Source organism: Pseudophryne corroboree, chromosome 3 (genome assembly GCF_028390025.1).
Source record: "Pseudophryne corroboree isolate aPseCor3 chromosome 3, aPseCor3.hap2, whole genome shotgun sequence".
NCBI lineage: Eukaryota > Metazoa > Chordata > Amphibia > Anura > Myobatrachidae > Pseudophryne > Pseudophryne corroboree.
The window spans coordinates 517,250,578-517,267,501 of NC_086446.1; the positions used below are offsets into that span (position 1 = coordinate 517,250,578).

A 16,924-nucleotide genomic window follows, 5' to 3' on the forward strand; every position below is an offset into this window, starting at 1 on the left:
TCAGATAAACTGTCAGAAAATATTGACACACTAGACAGAGACACGATTCTGCTAACCATAGACCATATCAAAGACTCAGTCTTATATATGAGAGATGCACAGAGGGAGATCTGCCGGATGGCATCTAAAGTAAGTGCATTGTCCATTTCGGCTAGGAGATGTTTATGGACTCGCCAGTGGACTGGAGATGCAGATTCCAAAAGGCACATGGAAGTTTTGCCTTATAAAGGGGAGGAATTATTTGGGGATGGTCTCTCGGACCTAGTTTCCACAGCAACGTCTGGGAAGTCAGCATTTTTACCCCATGTCCCCTCACAGCCTAAGAAGGCGCCATTTTATCAGGTTCAGTCCTTTCGGACCCAGAAAAACAAGCGTGGAAAAGGAGGGTCTTTTCTGTCTAGAGGCAGAGGTAGGGGAAAAAGGCTGCAACAAACAGCAGGTTCCCAGGAGCAAAAGTCCTCCCCCGCTTCTTCTTCCAAGTCCGCCGCATGACGGTGGGGCTCCACGGGCGGAGCCAGGTACGGTGGGGGCCCGCCTCAAGAATTTCAGCGATCAGTGGGCTCGCTCACAGGTGGATCCCTGGATCCTTCAAATTGTATCTCAGGGGTACAAACTGGAATTCGAGGCGGCTCCACCCCACCGGTTCCTAAAATCTGCCTTGCCGATTGCTCTCTCAGACAGGGAGGCGGTGCTAGCGGCAATTCACAAGCTGTATTCCCAGCAGGTGATAATCAAGGTACCCCTACTTCAACAAGGCCGGGGTTACTATTCCACACTATTTGTGGTGCCGAAACCGGACGGTTCGGTAAGACCCATTTTAAATTTAAAATCCTTGAACACATACATAAAAAAAATTCAAGTTCAAGATGGAATCGCTCAGGGCGGTTATTGCAAGCCTGGACGAGGGGGATTACATGGTATCCCTGGACATCAAGGATGCTTACCTGCATGTCCCCATTTATCATCCTCACCAGGAGTACCTCAGATTTGTGGTACAGGATTGCCATTACCAATTCCAGACGCTGCCGTTTGGACTGTCCACGGCACCGAGGGTATTTACCAAGGTTATGGCGGAAAGGATGATACTCCTTCGGAAAAAGGGAGTTTTAATTATCCCGTACTTGGACGATCTCCTAATAAAGGCACGGTCCAAGGAACAGTTGTTGGTGGGAGTAGCACTATCTCACGAAGTGCTGCACCAGTTCCGACAACACGTCTAATGTTCCTGGGGATGATTCTGGACACAGTCCAGAAAAAAGTGTTTCTCCCGGAGGAGAAAGCCAGGGAGTTGTCTTCGCTAGTCAGAGACCTCCTGAGACCAAAACAGGTATCGGTGCATCACTGCACGCGGGTCCTGGGAAAAATGGTGGCTTCTTACGAAGCAATTCCATTCGGCAGGTTCCATACCAGAATTTTTCAGTGGGACCTGTTGGACAAGTGGTCCGGATCGCATCTTCAGATGCATCGCTTGATAACCCTGTCTCCAAGAACCAGGGTGTCTCTTCTGTGGTGGCTGCAGAGTGCTCATCTTCTGGAGGGCCGCAGATTCGGCATACAGGACTGGGTCCTGGTGACCACGGATGCCAGCCTTCGAGGCTGGGGGGCAGTCACACGGGGAAGAAACTTCCAAGGACTATGGTCAAGTCAGGAGACTTCCCTTCACATAAATATTCTGGAACTAAGGGCCATTTACAACGCCCTAAGTCAAGCAAAATCCCTGCTCCTACACCAGCCGGTGCTGATCCAGTCAGACAACATCACGGCAGTCGCCCATGTGAATCGACAGGGCGGCACAAGAAGCAGGATGGCAATGGCAGAAGCCACAAGAATTCTCCGATGGGCGGAAAATCATCTACTAGCACTGTCAGCAGTGTTCATTCCGGGAGTGGACAACTGGGAAGCAGACTTTCTCAGCAGGCACGACCTCCACCCGGGAGAGTGGGGACTTCATCCAGAAGTCTTTCAAATGATTGTAAATCAGTGGGATTGTCCACAGGTGGACATGATGGCGTCCCGCCTAAACAAAAAACTAGAGAGGTATTGCGCCAGGTCAAGAGACCCTCAGGCAATAGCTGTGGACGCTCTAGTGACACCGTGGGTGTATCAGTCAGTTTATGTGTTCCCTCCTCTGCCTCTCATACCAAAGGTATTGAGAATAATAAGAAGGCGAGGAGTAAACACAATTCTCGTGGTTCCGGATTGGCCAAGACGAGCGTGGTACCCGGAACTTCAAGAGATGATCTCAGAGGACCCGTGGCCTCTGCCGCTCAGACAAGACCTGCTACAGCAAGGGCCCTGTCTGTTCCAAGACTTACCGCGGCTGCGTTTGACGGCATGGCGGTTGAACGCCGGATCCTAAAGGAAAAGGGCATTCCGGAAGAAGTCATTCCTACGCTTATTAAAGCCAGGAAAGAGGTTACAGCAAATCATTATCACCGCATATGGCGGAAATATGTTGCATGGTGTGAGGCCGAAAGGGCCCCAACAGAGGAATTTCAACTAGGTCGATTTCTGCATTTCCTGCAAACAGGAGTGAATATGGGCCTAAAATTAGGTTCCATTAAGGTACAGATCTCGGCTCTGTCGATTTTCTTTCAAAAAGCACTAGCTTCAGTACCTGAAGTTCAGACATTTGTAAAAGGAGTGCTGCATATTCAGCCCCCATTTGTGCCTCCTGTGGCACCTTGGGATCTCAACGTGGTGTTGAGTTTCTTAAAATCACATTGGTTTGAGCCACTAAAGACCGTGGATCTGAAATATCTCATGTGGAAAGTGGTCATGTTATTGGCCTTGGCTTCGGCCAGGCGAGTATCAGAATTGGCGGCTTTATCATGTGAATGCCCTTATCTAATTTTCCATACGGATAGGGCAGAATTGAGGACTCGTCCCCAGTTTCTCCCTAAGGTGGTGTCAGCGTTTCACCTGAACCAGCCTATTGTGGTGCCTGCGGCTACTAAGGACTTGGAGGACTCCAAGTTGCTAGACGTTGTCAGGGCCCTGAAAATATATGTTTCCAGGACAGCTGGAGTCAGAAAATCTGACTCGCTGTTTATTTTATATGCACCCAACAAGCTGGGTGCTCCTGCTTCTAAGCAGACTATTGCTCGTTGGATTTGTAGTACAATTCAGCTTGCACATTCTGTGGCAGGCCTGCCACAGCCAAAATCTGTCAATGCCCATTCCACAAGGAAGGTGGGCTCATCTTGGGCGGCTGCCCGAGGGGTCTCGGCTTTACAACTTTGCCGAGCAGCTACTTGGTCAGGGGCAAACACGTTTGCAAAATTCTACAAATTTGATACCCTGGCTAAGGAGGACCTGGAGTTCTCTCATTCGGTGCTGCAGAGTCATCCGCACTCTCCCGCCCGTTTGGGAGCTTTGGTATAATCCCCATGGTCCTTTCGGAGTTCCCAGCATCCACTAGGACGTCAGAGAAAATAAGAATTTACTCACCGGTAATTCTATTTCTCGTAGTCCGTAGTGGATGCTGGGCGCCCATCCCAAGTGCGGTTTATCTGCAATACTTGTACATAGTTATTGTTAACTAAATCGGGTTATTGTTGAGCCATCTGTTGAGAGGCTCAGTTGTTTCATACTGTTAACTGGGTATAATATCACGAGTTATACGGTGTGATTGGTGTGGCTGGTATGAGTCTTACCCGGGATTCAAAATCCTTCCTTATTGTGTACGCTCGTCCGGGCACAGTGTCCTAACTGAGGCTTGGAGGAGGGTCATAGTGGGAGGAGCCAGTGCACACCAGGTAGTCCTAAATCTTTCTAGAGTGCCCAGCCTCCTTCGGAGCCCGCTGTTCCCCATGGTCCTTTCGGAGTTCCCAGCATCCACTACGGACTACGAGAAATAGAATTACCGGTGAGTAAATTCTTATTTTTGATTTTTTGAAAATTCAATTTGGAGAGTGCTGTCTTTTCCACATAGTGGAGATACTGTATGTTGTACTATGGGCCCCATCTTTTATGAGATTGGACTCTGACTGGCACCCCATTACTTATCTGTATCAAGTGAGAGTGCAGGGACCCCCCCCCCACTATATATATATATAATATTTATTATGTCTAAACACCCCTTGAGTACAGCGGAGCACACTTTACTATCCAAAGGGTTATCTATCATACCCACCAACAGACTTGATTCTTTTAATTGGTCAGTAGACCATTATAAGATAGGTAAGAAACTACATGTAGGAGAATGTTTACTACCAGTGATTTATATGGTACACCCATATTCCGCAGAGCTTTACTGAGAATATCAGTCCCGGTCCCAGTGGAACACACACACACACACACACACACACACACACACACACACACACACACACACACACATATGCTAGGGTTAATTTTTTTGGGGATCAAATTAACCTACCAGCATATATTTTGGGGGATTGTGGGAGGAAATCTCAGTACCCATCAGGAACCCATGCAGTCATGGGGAGAATATACAAACTCCACACTGTTAGGGTCATGGTGGGAATCAAACCCATGACCTCAGTTGCTGTGAGGCAGTAATGCTAACCATTACACCATCCACACTGCCCAACAACAAAATACAACCAAGTATGGTGAAACCACAAGTTTTAAAAAACCCAATAATCTTGACCCTATGTCCAACAATGTAAGCCTCAAAGTCTTTGCGAATGATTGATCATGACTGCAAACAAAATGCAGGGAATAGACCACATGACAACTTGAGTCAAGTAGAAAGACAAGCGTTAAGAACCCTACAAGCTGATATGTCAATAGTGATCCGTAACACCAATAATGGCAGAGCAATTGTTCTCCAAGACTTTGAGGCTTATGACAGACATATAAGAGCCCAGCTCTCTGACCGTGACGGATGTGGATCATCAAATCGACAGTGTTTAGGTTGACCACTATAGGTCGACAGTCACTAGGTCGACAGGGTTGGATGGTCGACAGGGTTGCTAGGTCGACATGTGCTAGGTCGACTTTTCAAAAGGTCGACATAAGACGCTTTTTTTGTGTAGTTTTCTGCGTACAGTGACCAGGAAGCCGAATTAGTGCACCGTGTCCCCTCGCATGGCTCGCTTCCCTTGCCATGCTTCAGGCAAGGTGGCTCGCTTCCCTTGCCATGCTTCAGGCAAGGTGCCTCGCTTCGCTCGTCGCAGAGTGGCGTTCCAATTGTAGTCCCACATGGATCGTTAAGTATGAAAAAGTTCAAAAAAGTTTTTTTTTTTTTTTTTAAAAACCCTCAAGTCGACCTTTTGACCTGTCGACCTTCCAAACCTGTCGACCTAGTGACATTGTCGACCTAGACAGTGTCGATCTTCAGACTGGATCCCGACCGTGACACCTATTGTAAAATGAGTTATAATTAAATGTGCAAACTTCTATAACAGGTTGATGATGTGTTGGCTATGGGCCTTTCTCATGGGTGGATCATTGAGGAGGTACTGTTGTTTCTCACTGTGGACTATTCCATCTGTCCAGTACTATACTCCCAAAGTGCATAAGTCCCTCTGGTTCATTTAATTGATTACTAGTTACAGCTGTTTGTGAAATCTACGACCTCTTATCTTAAGGATACCAGACAATTTCTATTGGATCTGGATTTGATGGGTCTTATACCTGCTGACTGCTTACTATGTACGCTAGATGTGTCCTCACTGTATACAGTGATTCCCCATGATACCCCAGCTGGTCTCCAGGCTGTCATGGATGCCTTGACATTAGGCCCCTATTAGGGTCCTCCCAATGAGTTTATGATGTCACTGCTAAAATTGGTGCTTGAGTTAAACTATTTCATGTATCAAGGTGATTTTTTTTTGTAAAGTTAGTTGGTACCGAGGGGCGTGGCCACGGCAGCAAGGGACTAGGCAGCAGGATCGAGGAGCTCCCTGGAAAAAGATCCTGAAATAATCCTGGGGCTCTATACTGCGGTCTTCCCTGGTCCCCTCTCCTGCCTATCAGTACTGGGGAGGCAGCAGGCACTGTTACTGTCCGAAACGAGCACTCCCGGCTCGCGCCAGCGGCCGCCCGGACCTCGGGCCTAGGCCGCAATTCAATCCCCGGCCTCAGTTTTGGAGCTCTGCCGGGCGCGTGTGCGCGCGCGATCCCGCGCCGGAGGCGGACACAGCGGCTGGCGGCTCCTGGGGACAGCGACACCTCACTCCTGCACCCCCAGGGCTTCACACAGGCATAAATCAGCTCCCCTGAAGGCTGGTGCAGGGTGAGAGGAGGGAATGATCAATGTGCTGGGCGGCCATCTTGCTTGCAGCTTCCTCCCTTCCTCCTTACAGCAGGGTGCAGTGAGTGTGTGATTGTGCTGGGCTGGAGGAGCTTGGACTGGCCCCAGCTGCCTTCCCCTGCCTTTATCCTTGGAACATCACATATTGGATTTACATTTATATACCACTGAATTCACCTGGTTCCCCCCTTCTCCCACTGGCCTGGCAGCTGGCTTTCCCAGTGCCTGGCAGCTGCTGATACTGCATTTACCACCCTTCTGCTATACCTCTTGACACTGAATATCGAGACTCTGAGCTGTGCTGGGCATTGATACGATGGTGAGGGGTGGCCAGAGCGCTGCCGCTGCTAAATTGGAGAAGTTTGCACGACAGCCTGCAACCCAGTCGACGCAGCCATCACCTAAGGCCTCCCCCCCCTGCCAGAATGGATCCCTCGGCCGGGGCCGACTCGGGGGCGAATACACAGCCACCCGCTCCCTCCATCCAGCAGGTCCTGGAGGCTATAGCGGCCAGCGAACAACGTCTGTCGGACAAAATGGAGAAGGTACAGTGTGATCTATCATTGATGCGGCAGGACGTCCAGCGAATACGGGAGAGAGTGGGCGAAACCGAAACAAGGGTCTCCAACTTGGAGGACCTCAGTGGCCCTCTTCAGAGATCGGTGTCTGCAGTCACACAGCAAGTCGCGACAATGCAAACTAAACTCCTGGACATGGAGGGCAGACTCCGCAGAAACAATGTGAGATTCGTGGGCCTCCCCGAAAAGGAGGAGGGGGCAAACCCTGAAGATTTCCTGGAGTCCTGGCTAAAAGAGGCATATGGCGCGGAATCCTTCACCTCCCAGTTTGCAGTGGAGCGGGCTCACCGTGTGCCCTTCCGGCCTCTGCCCCCAGGCGCCCCGCCACGAACTTTTATTGCAAAGTTCCTGCACTACAAGGATCGGGACTCTGTCCTGCGCCTGGGCCGTGTGAAGGGCCCCCTACTCCGGAATGGAATCAGGGTGTCGGCATTTCCGGACTTTGCAGCGGACGTTCAAAAAGACCGGGCCCAGTTTCTTCCCATCAAAAGACGTCTTCGTGACTTGAATCTGCCCTACTCGATGCTGTTCCCCTCCAGGCTCCGCGTGGTGGCGGACGGGGAGACAAAGTTCTTCGGCTCGCCGAGGGAGGCGGCGTCCTGGCTGGACAGGTATGCTCCGGGGGACCGCCAGCTGGCTCCAGACTGACACCGGGTCGCCCTCCTATATGGGCCAACACTCCGCAAGTATAAGTCCAGGGAGCTTCCTCTAGCTTAATGGTTCTGGACTTTGCTGAGAAGTGACATTAACGTACAAAAGGGTTTTTGTATTGGGGTTGATTGATCTGTACACCTGGTACAGTGTTGCCGTAGGCTTTGGGATCTCCAAGGTTAGAGTTTAGTTAGGGATATGGGTATACCACAGTTCGGGGAGGTATACGGGGTGGGGGGAAGTTTGGGGGCCGCCGTTGGCCTCTCAGCAGTTATTATGTTGCTCGTTTTGAATTTAAGAAGCCTATATGCTTGTCAATTGGAGGGTGTGGTGGGCTTGCACTGTTTTATGGGGTCCGGCTCGGGGCTCAGGGCCTGCGGGCGACATGATTATAGGTGCGAAACACCGGTTGGACGGGTGGTTGCTAATAGAGCTGCGCCCCTGCTGATACTTAGACTGACATGCCTCCCTTGAAATTTCTGGCGTGGAATGTCCGGGGCATCAACAAAAAAGTTAAACGTTCACTAGTATTTAAAATGATCAAGAAATATGGCCCGGATATCATTTGCTTGAGTGAAACTCACTTGGAGGGGAATAGGCTGTTATCGCTCCGCAGGCCTTGGGTGGGGTGGGCGTATCATTCCTCACACTCCTCTTATTCCCGAGGGGTGTCGGTGATGATAAGGAGGACTGTACAGTTCGAGATGATCAGGGTAAACACAGATCCTTATGGTAGATACGTATTTCTAGAGTGCAAACTGTTTTCACGAAATTTTTTCCTATTGTCTGTGTATGTTCCCCCCCTATTCTCCTACGATGTCCTGCAAAAGGCTGCCTCATTCGTTGCCTCCTCCCCCCATACTCCTGTCATCTGCCTGGGAGACTTCAACGCTGTGTTGGATGCCTCTTTGGACAGATGGAGGACTCCTTCGAGACAGGGAGCGGGGGGCGACTTGATTCCTCCCAAATCTAAATTTGCAGAGTTCCTAGACAGTATGCAGTGGGTAGATGTCTGGAGGGTTCGAAATCCTACCCTTCGGCAATACTCCTGTTACTCGAGTACACATGGCTCCTTTTCCAGAATCGACCTGGCCCTGGTCTCACCTGAGCTTGTGCCTGGCGTGATGGACGCTCATTACGAGGCACGGGGGGTATCCGATCATTCACCCCTGGTGCTGTCACTGGTAGGGGACTGTCAGAGGGGACAATCATATTGGAGGTTGCATCCATCCTGGCTTGCCCAGCTGGTCGAATGCCCAGAATTAGCGCCCACATGGGAGGGATTTTTCGCGGATAACGCAGACACGGCCCCGGCTCCGGTAGTTTGGGATGCATTCAAGGCGTATATGCGAGGTACCTTAATTGGCAAAATTGCTGCCTGCAAGGTGGCTCGCAGGGCGACAGAAAGACAGCTTGAGACCGAGTGCAGGGACCTGGAGACACGCTACCTGACTGAGGGCACCCCTGCGCTGAAGGCCCGATGGCAGACGGCTCAGGGGGCCTGGCTGGCTCACCTCTCAGACAAAAATGCACGCTCCCTCTTGTTTAGGGCCAATAATATATACAAGCAGGCGGACAGACCAGGTAGCTTGTTGGCCCACCTGGTGCACTACGACAGGCCTGGGACCACGATAGTGCAGCTGCTCGGCGCCGACGGCTCCATTACAGATAACACCCCCGACATTGCACAGCTACTCCTTTGTTATTTTAGGGAGGTATACAACAGTCGACTGACATGCTCCGGGGAGGAGCTAGACCTCTACCTGACAAATATCCCCCTTTCTAAACTTTCCCCTGAGGATAGGGACGCCCTGGATGCGCCTCTGACCTTGGAGGAGGTGATGTCGGCGGTTGAGGCGGCTCCTAGTGGTAAATCCCCGGGTAGTGACGGTATTCCCACGGAACTATATAAACAGTACATTAAGTTCTTTGGACCTCAACTACTAGACATGTTTGTTAACATATATGCCGCTGACTGCCTTCCTCCCTCAATGTCCGAGGCTATTCTAATAATGCTTCCAAAACCTGGTAAGGACCCTAAACTCTTGGAGTCATACAGGCCGATCTCCCTTATTCCCACAGACGCTAAGATCTTAGCGAAAATTCTTGCGGTCCGTGTAAACACGGTGATTGAATCCATAATCCATCCCGATCAAACCGGCTTCATGCCTGGGAAATCCACGTCCATTAATTTGCGCAGGCTGTACACTATTTTGCAGGCTCCTCATGATTTCCCTTCTGACGAGGTCGTGGTCTCATTGGACGCGGCCAAGGCTTTTGATAGTGTTGAGTGGCCATACCTGTGGGGAGTTATGAGGAGCATGGGCTTTGGCCCTAACTTTATACAATGGGTCAAACTGTTATACCAGAATCCACGCGCCAGGGTCCTGGTGAATGGATACATTTCCTCCTCATTCCCTTTGACACGGGGCACCAGACAGGGATGTCCCCTCTCTCCCGCCCTGTTTGCCATAGCCATGGAGCCCCTGGCCTGTTTGATTAGGTCACACCCGGACATTAAGGGAATCAGTACGGGTCCCTGCACTGACAAATTGGCCCTTTATGCGGATGACCTGTTGCTATTCCTTCGAGACTACGCGGTGGATATGCCCATTGTGTTGCGGGTCATAGAGACCTTCGGTAGGTACTCGGGTCTCCGCATAAACTGGACCAAATCGTTTATCATGCCCGTTATGGGCTCCCCCCCCCAGACCCCGAAAATATCCTTACCGCTGTGTTGGACAGCCCAGTTTAAGTACCTTGGGATCCTGGTCACCAATGACCCATCGGACTTTGTGCCCTTAAACCTTGACCCTGTGGTACAGATGGTTGTGCGCAAATCGAGAGCTTGGTGCAAGCTGCCACTGACAATGACGAGTAGAGTCGGCCTTATTAAAATGGTAGTGTTGCCTAAACTTTTGTATGTTCTATTGCAGTCCCCTGTTTACATATTTCCAGCGTTCTTCAGAAAATTAAATAGTGTCCTGACGTCCTTGATATGGGCCAATAGAAGATCCAGAATAAAATTATCCACTCTTACCAGACAAAAAAGGGACGGCGGCTTGGCATTACCCCACTTCCAACTGTATTATTATGCTGCTCAGTTATCACACATTGGCATGTGGCTCCGAGGAGGGGAGGAAGATGGACTAGGCCGGGCGTTCCTTAGATGCTATTACCCAAGTCTTTCCCCGGCACAGGTTTTGGCGGGGGGTAACCCTTCCAGACTATCACCTCCTATTGTCTTCCAGGCTATGAAGATATGGTTGGCATTGAAGGCCCTACTTGGGTATGAGGGAATGGACCCGGACACTTCTCTGTGGCACTCCAGATTGCTCAGTGAACTGGGGTCCCTGGGGGGTGAGGAGGTATGGGCTCCGTACTTGATAGTTTCGGTGTCCCAGCTATATAGCAATGGCACGTTAAAATCATTTCAGCAATTGAAAGAGGAGTTTGGACTCCCGAACTCTCACTTCTATAGATTCTTACAACTGAGACATGCCCTGCAGGCGCAATTCGCAGATTCTGCCCCAACGCTTTTCCCCTTCCCCATGAAAGCATTTCTACATTCACTGGGCCGAGTTAAGGTGATCTCCTTCACCTACTCGTATCTCCTTCAAACGACACATGCAGACCCGCTCTCAAGTCTTAGGGAGAGATGGGAGAGTGACGTAGGTCCCATGGACGGGGAAGACTGGGAGGGCGCTCTGGGTAACCCGAGCCAGGTCACCAAATCGCTGCGGTTTCAACAGATACAGTTTTTTATTCTACATAGATCATACATGACACCGAGCAGGCTGGCCAGATTTAGGACAGATAGCGCTGGTGCTTGCCCCAAGTGCGGGGTTGCCGGAGGCACATTCTGGCACCTCACATGGGAATGCCCGCTGCTGCAGGTGTTCTGGGCCGGGGTCGGGTCGATTCTGGAACATACGGGGATACAGAGAAGCTCGCTGACTCCGAAATTCTGCATTCTGGGGGTGGGAGACCCCGATTCTGGGTCCCGCTGGGAAGACTTGTACGCCCGCAACATGTGCGCCCTTGCAAAGGTGTGCATCGCGCGGACGTGGATGGCCCCGCGACCTCCCACGATACATGCTTTTAAAGGTTTGGTAAATGATACTCTAACAAAAGAACGATATGTATACATGAAATATAATGCCCTTACCAAATACGAGAAGATATGGTCTCCTTGGATCAATTCCACATACTCATCCCTTGCCCTTCGGACTTAGAGGCACCGACCTTCGCCGCGGTGTGATATTTGGGCCTTGGGGCGCTGAGCCGGACCTTCATCTCTCCTCTATTATAGCTGTTTACATATCTGGTCGCCACACCACACCACGCATATGTTAGGTAACTAGGCTTAAGTTAGTTAAAGGGTTTGTTTGGGGGTAGAGGGGTTGGGGGCTATTTAGGGCCTGATAGACGGGGTAATTTTTAATACAGGTCCTGGGTGGGGGGGTGGGAGGAAATACAAAATGTTAAGTATGTGAAACGCGACCTGGTTACAGACTTCAGAAAATATGTATATGGTGGGAAGAATGCACGGGAACTGTAAAATGGGAAATGTCATTTGTATCAGTATAAGTATACGTATATCCTTGGTGACAATAATGCTTTGAACAACGTGTAATCCCAATGTGCCTCCCAGTGTACACTGAAATGTCTGTATATATAAAAACGCTGTTGAATAAAAATTACTCTATTTAAAAAAGTTAGTTGGTACCGCTATGGGATTGACTATAGATCCATCATTCACTTGATACATGAATCAATATGAACAAAATGTTATATTGAGCCTGTTCACCGACAGATTGTTTTATTTCAAGAGATATATAGATGACGTTTTTTTTATTTGGAGAAGGGATATGGTTTCTTTTTGTGCTATGGCGCAAACATTGAATAAATTAGACACCCCTGTACACTTTTTACAGCTTCAGCAGATAAAGAAATAATACATTTTTCTTGATGTTACGGTTTTGCGATGTGGTTTCAAATTGTACTATACTCTGTGCAGAAAAGAAACTGCCAGAAACGCGTTACTATGGGCTACAAGCCACCATCCGGACGCTCTAAAGTCTAAATTCTCTGTGTTACAGTTTATCAGGGTTTTACAGAATAATTCTGATCCTGGTAGAATGGAGAGCCAGATGCAAAAAAGTTATGATGGATTTCTAGCCCGCGGCTACCAACCTGAAGAAGTCAGGAGATCCTGAAAAGATCCATCTGAGTGGAAGTACACTGTTCCACTTCACAAAGGAGATTACCATCATTCTCAATTTATGTTGTGATACCAATCTACGGACAACACAGAGAACTATCAAGAAGCACTGGCTGTTGCTAACAACTGATGTTGGTTTCAAGAAAATGGGCACTAAGCAACCCTTAAGGTCCATACACACGGAGCGATATAGCTGAGAGATTTTGACTATATAGTCAAAATCGCTCAGAAAGTTAGTGCATATACTCTGTGTGTACACAGCCAGCGATAGCGATGCGCGTCCCCGCCAGGTTTTTATCGCTGCTAAAAATAGACTTTGCAGGCAAGTCGATTTTAGCTAGGTCGCTGGAAAAGAAAAAGCATCCCCTTGCTTAAATGAGTTAGCCAAAATCGCCCATAGCCAAAATCGCTGGTAAAGTTAGTCAAACTCACTGTAAAAGTTAGTCAAAATCTCCTACTGCCAGTTCAAGGGAAAACGCTCAGTCAAAATCTCTCATAGTTAAAATCTCTCCATCTGTATGCACCTTTATTGAGCGTGAGATGGGGCGTATTTCGAAGCACTACCTATTGTGGGCTGATATGTGGCTATCTACAAGACACTCAGTGGTTGTCCATGAAGAATGGATGCTATAAATGTCTAGGATGTACCACTTGCAGAGCTATGCTCATGGGCCAATACTTTTGTCATCCGCATAATGATAAAAAGGGGGGGAATTCAAATGTTTGAAAAGTCGGTTAGGTGTCTGTTTTTCCTGTCTGTTAGATAAGAAGAAACAGACACCCAACTGACTTTTCAAACATTTGAATAGTCCCCCAGTGATCTATTTGTGCCAAAAGCTCTCCTGCCAGTTGGATCATGTTGTATATTTTCTAACTTGTCCTTGTGGACTGTGGTGCATAGGAAAAACAGTACATTCAGAGAGCTGATGACACAGCACCGTTCTTCTGTATGCCTAGCCTATGAAACTGGCTCTACGGATAAACCAGTTGCATCACATTTTGTAGGAGAGAAACACCAAATCTCGTCTTTACGCTATATTGCCATAGATTGGATTCCCCACTACCAAGGGGTAGCATCAGGGGTCTGCTACGTCTGAAAAAGGAGGCTTACTGGCTCCATCGTCTAGATACTTAATGAAATGGTCTCTTTAAGCATGTTTATCTAACCTTTTGCTAATGTGGACCTCCTATGTAACAGCCTTATTTGGAATATAGGTATAAGATGATTCCTCATTAGCCTGTTATTTTGCTTTTTATTCTCTGTTGCTATACATACGTTGTATGCAGTTTAGCATCCTGCTGGATATCCAGAGAGGGATGCAAGTTTTATTTTATTTATATTTATGTTGTCACTATATATTTTTGTATAGCTTTGTGTACCTGGTACTTTTAAAATGGGTTTTATATGTTTACACTGTGAACCTAGACTCGGCTTACCCATTGGGGATCCCCTAATGTGTAACCAATCCGTTTGGTATGCATATTGGTATTTGTCCGCATACACCATTATTATTATCCTTTATTTATATGGCGCCACATGGGTATTGCTATGCCATTGTGCTCCACTAAATAATGATGGACCGCAAACAGGAAGTGTCTGTGCGTTCCAATACACTGGTGGAACGCATATGGGAAGTGTGCCTGTATGGTAGAATGTCCATTGGGGCTCTAATAACGTTATCACTGAGCTATTTGTCACTCTCCAAGACTTGATAAATGGGGGCTTTAATCTTCTCTCCATGGCTGTTTTGCAGGTATGCTGACTAGTGCTTGATAGATTTCAGCTGTGATTTATATCTGACAGAAATGGCATTTATTGATTGTATGCGTTATTTGCAAATGGCTGATTTGGTTATGCCTATGGGGCAGTCCTTGGAGAGTGAATTTAAGAACTTTAGGGGCAAGTGGTTACCACAGTTGGGTTTGCACTACCATTACTGTTTGTCTAGCCTGCGAGACTTGAAACATCTCTACATTCTGTTGCCATGTTGTTGTGAGTAATAAAAGTTATTTTCTGATATGAAGAAGCCTGGGGAGTGCTCTCCTGTGCTTTTCAATATATATACAGCCCCTGATATGAACTATTGGTATGGTTTAAGACTATGCACCCCAGCAATATATTATATGGAAGATTGAGATTGTGAGTGCCACTCTTACATTTGAGAAAATAAATACAAAAAAAAAATAATATTTTATTTATATATATATATATATATATATATATATATATATATATATATATATATATATATATATATATATATAATATAGTTGTGCTCAGAAGTTTACATACTCTAGCAGAATTTGTGATTTTCTGGCCATTTGTCAGAGAATATGAATGATAACTCACAAACCTTTCTTTCACTCATGGTTACTGGTTGGGTGATGCCATTTATTGTCAAACAACTGTGTTTACTCTTTTTAAATCATGACAACAGGAACTACCCAAATGACCCTGATCAAAAGTTTACATACCCTGGAGATTTTGGCCTGATAACATGCACACAAGTTGACACAAACGGGTTTGAATGGCTACTAAAGGTAAGCATCCTCACCTGTGATCTGTTTGCTTGTAATCAGTGTGTGTGTGTATAAAAGGTCAGTGAGTTTCTAGACTCCTGAAAGACCCTTGCATCCTTCATCCAGTGCTGCACTGACTTGTCTGGATTCTGAGTCATGGGGAAAGCAAAAGAATTGTCAAAGGATCTGCGGGAAAAGGTAATTGAACTGTATAAAACAGGAAAGGGATATAAAAAGATATCCAAGCAATTGAGAATGCCAATCAGCAGTGTTCAAACTCTAAGAAGTGGAAAATGAGGGATTCTGTGGAAAACAAATCACCGTCAGGTAGACCAACAAAAATTTCAGCCACAACAGCCAGGAAAATTGTTCGGGATGCAAAGAAAAATCCACAAATAACTTCAGCTGAAATACAGGACTCTCTGAAAAAAAGTGGTGAGGTTGTTTCAAGATGCACAATAAGGAGGCATTTGAAGAAAAATCGGCTGCATGGTTGAATCGCCAGAAGAAAGCCATTACTACGCAAATGCCACAAAGCATCCCGCTTACAATACTCCAAACAGCACAGAGACAAGCCTCAAAACTTCTGGAACAAAGTCATTTGGAGTGATGAGACCAAAATTGAACATTTTGGCCACAACCATGAACGTTACATTTGGAGAGGAGTCAACAAGGCCTATGATGAAAGGTACACCATTCCTACTGTGAAACACAGAGGTGGATCGCTGATATTTTGGGGATGTGTGAGCTACAAAGGCACTGGAAACTTGATCAAAATTGATGGCAAGATGAATGCAGCATTTTATCAGAAAATACTGGAGGAAAATTTGCACTCATCAGCCCAGAAGCTGCGCATGGGACGTACTTGGACGTTCCAACATGACAATGATCCAAAACACAAGGCCAAGTTGACCTGTCATTGGCTACAGCAGAATAAATTGAAGGTTCTAGAGAGGCCATCTCAGTCTCCTGACCTCAATATCATTAAGCCACTCTGGGGAGATCTCAAACGTGCAGTTCATGCAAGACAGCCCAAGAATTTACAGGAACTGGAGGCTTTTTGCCAAGAAGAATGGTCAGCTTTACCATCTGAGAAAATAAAGAGCCTCATCCACAACTACCACAAAAGACTTCAAGCTGTCATTGATGTTAAAGGGGGCAATACACGGTATTAAGAACTGGTGTATGTAAACTTTTGATCAGGGTCATTTGGGTAGTTTCTGTTGTCAATATGATTTTAGAAGAGAGTAAACACAATTGTTCGACAATAAATGGCTTCACCCAACCACTAACCATGAGTGAAAGAAAAGTTTGTGAGTTATCATTCATATTCTCTGACAAATGGCCAGAAAATCACAAATTCTGCTATAGGTGTGTGTGTGTGCGTGTGTGTGTGTGTGTGTGTGTGTGTGTGTATATATATATATATATATATATATATCTATATATATATATATATATATCTCTATATCTCTCTCTATATATATATATATATATATATATATATATATATATATATATATATATAATACTACAAAAGGAACGGCACTGGAGGCAATGAATACAGAAAAAAAGTGTATTGAAGTGCTTTTCAATACACTTTTTTTCTGTATTCATTGCCTCCAGTGCCGTTCCTTTTGGAGTAGTGCATTTGATTTTGAGCGTTGCACGGAGGCTGGCTGTGATTTTTCATCCTGTGAGTGCCGACTGCATTGTATGTACATACAT

The 16,924-nt window shown here is 47.1% G+C and overlaps 1 protein-coding gene across 1 annotated transcript in view; it reads left to right on the forward strand.

The window, feature by feature from the left end:
* ENDOV (endonuclease V) overlaps positions 1 to 16,924 on the forward strand; it is a 283,144-nt gene that overhangs the window by 38,921 nt on the left and 227,299 nt on the right. The window lies entirely within an intron of this gene.